Source organism: Cydia fagiglandana, chromosome 10, assembly GCF_963556715.1.
Source record: "Cydia fagiglandana chromosome 10, ilCydFagi1.1, whole genome shotgun sequence".
NCBI classification, from domain to species: Eukaryota; Metazoa; Arthropoda; class Insecta; order Lepidoptera; family Tortricidae; genus Cydia; species Cydia fagiglandana.
Window position 1 is genome coordinate 19,327,139 of NC_085941.1, and position 3,065 is coordinate 19,330,203.

Genomic DNA, 3,065 nt, shown 5'->3' on the forward strand with positions numbered 1-3,065 from the left:
CAGTGTGTTTTATTTTTTTTGAAAGTACGGTTAGCATCATATAGATAGTCTCTTGTACAGTCGCGCCAGATATATCGGAGCGGTCAAGGCTATCACAAATATCTGAAAACGCCTCTATTGTCAAGGCGTTAGAGTGCGTGTTCAGATATTGTGAACACCTTGACCGCTCAGATATGTCCGATGGCGATTGTAAAGTAATACACTATATATAATAAAATGCTTACATAGAGTAGGACCAAGATAAGTTTACCGCGATTTTATAGCCCAGACTATGCAATTGTTATTTTAAACTCAAACTTATATGAAATTCTGACGTAGGTACACATAACAATTGCACGGTCTGTGTAACTCTACCTAGGTACTATTCCATTATGGAGCAGTAATGTTACCTTTCAATTAGCTGCCACGAACTATGACCGCGTACGGGCATTGTTGCAGAGTTGCGAACTACTAAGCCTAACTAGTTTATACGCCGTCGCATGCATTAATGCACTGGGGAAACTTAGAAGCTGGTACTGGCCTCTATGAATTCCAGGGTAAAGAAATTGTAAAGAAATTTACTATGAAATTAGTAGGAGTCAATAATTTTATCTTTGATTCAAACTTTTTATCGCTGTCTGTTTTTGTATTTTCTTCTTATCGTTGTTTTAAAGAGTTCGAAAGTATAGGTAAGTAATGAAATTTGACTTTCGGTCCACAACATCAGTTTTAAAAATTGTTGTACGGCGTAAATATTACTGGTACGCACAGGCGCGGATCCAGCCCTCAAAAAAGGTTGTGGTCACCCATCACCCATCCGAAAATCGGCCAAGTGCGACTCTGATCTCGCTCATGAAGCAATTTTGACATTTATGACCCATGAATGACATTTGAATTTGATTAGGTAGCTAACTACATACCTAATTCTTTTTCCCGCGCATCCGGACTTTGGCTTTGAAGGCAGAGCTGATTTCGTCCAACTAAATATAGATGGTCAAGCAAATCTTGTCAGTAGAAAAAGGCGCGAAATTGAAATTTTCTATGAGACGATATCGCTACGCGCCTACATATTTCAAATTTGCCGCCTTTTTCTACTGACAAGATCTGCTTGACCAAGTATAGTTATAAATAAATTCCAAACCCTTTTTAATTCAATAAATTATAATTTTTTTCTTTCCTAGTAGCCAGCTAGTAAACCAATACTTAGGTACCAATAGGGACAACTGGGGAAAAAGGTATCTTGACGTTGACGCTGTCTCAGGAATTGTACCTAAATAAGTGTGACTAGCAAGTGAGATGCACCAGGCGAGACTTAATTATTAGAACTACTAAACCCATTTTGATGAAATGTTTACTACTTCAGAGGATATCAAATAAAATTAGACGCTAGTATGCATTTTACATTAAATAATTTTATTTACAGTTGATGCAAAACCGAACCGCATTCTACTACCTTGAGATGAATCTTAAATTTATACGAATTTAGTAAGCAATTATGTTTGCTGTGAATTATTTCCCGTTAACATACATATTAAGGTTACTCTAGCATTGAGTAATTTAAAATAAAATAGGATGTTAAATTTTATCTTAAAATGTTTTCACTATTGACTCAAGTTTTGCACGACTCTCTATGATTGGCGGGTAGTCTAATTTTTTTTTACATAACATAAAACTTTTCTAAGACCTTCATATCCCTTGACATCCATCAAGTTGTTACCCGTACAAATCAACTAATAATACGAGTAGATAAATGTTTTTTTTTTTTTGCTTAAATGGGAAATAAAGATCATAATCATGCATGATTTATATTACTAAACTCCCTTTGAACCGATATAATTCAGACAAGTTGGTTGTCATTAGGTACTACATATTTAAAAAATCTATAGGAATGCAAATACATACAGTGCTACAGCAAAAAAGCAAATCAATAACGTGTCTTGTAATAATCATCAACTCTCTTAAACCTTAAATCTAGTAATTATGGCTGAAATAAATATTAGGTGCATTAATGAATCAGTGGTCCGCTTCATACATATTTGCATTGATACAGTTTTGCACCACTCTCTTTATTCACAATCATTATTTGCAAAAAATAATATGAGCCAATCTTTCCTTAGTTTTAAGAAGTTTAGGCATTAACTTTCATACAGAAGTTAGGTAATTACTAATTATCGGAGTTATTAAAAAAGTAAGAATTAACCCAGTTTAGCCTTTTGCGTAAATAAAAATGATAGACAAATCATTTGTGGACTGATTGTCAGAGCTTTTCATAACGTATGTACAAGTTGTATTTAAAGCAATTAAGTCGTGCTTGACTATTGTTAATCTATCTTATTACTAAGGTACCTACTACTTATGATCCTTACTCACTTTTACCCATTGACGTATAATATCTAAGGACGGGCCTTACGGGCACTAAAAATGGTACTAGTTCAGCGGTCACGAATTCCAGCCAATCGTGCAGTCTAACGCAACTACTCGTACCTACCAATAGCGCGCATAATGCGAACTCATCAACTAATCGCGCGCGTGATGTGAACTCATCAACTAATTGAGTAATTGCACTCTAGCAGTGTCACACCACTGTGCCTCATTATTACGAGTATTGTCCGTAAAGCCAGTCCCTAGATATCTATGTAAATGCTTTTGCCTCTTTACTTTCCAAAGTCATTTTTGGATAGGCTTAATTATAAAAATATGTTTTTACCGTATTTGTATTAATTAAATGTTACATTTTTAAATAAGCGAATGTGCTATACTTCCAATAAAATGTGTACGAACATTTTACGTGACAGGCTGTTCCATATAAAAATGAAGTGACTTATAATTCGTTTTTTTAGCATTAGAAATAAGGTAAACAATCTTGATGTGTATTTTATTTGAAAAACACATTTTAAAAATAAGTTATGGCAAACATGTAACAATTATGAATCTAATACGATCATTTATATTCTTCTGCTTTTATATGTAATAGTTATTGATTTTTAAAAAGCGTTTTTCAATTAAAAGACGTGTCAAGATCGCTTACCTTCTTGCAAGTTCTTTCTAATGCTAAAAAAAACTAAGTATAGGGATCATCATTGGAT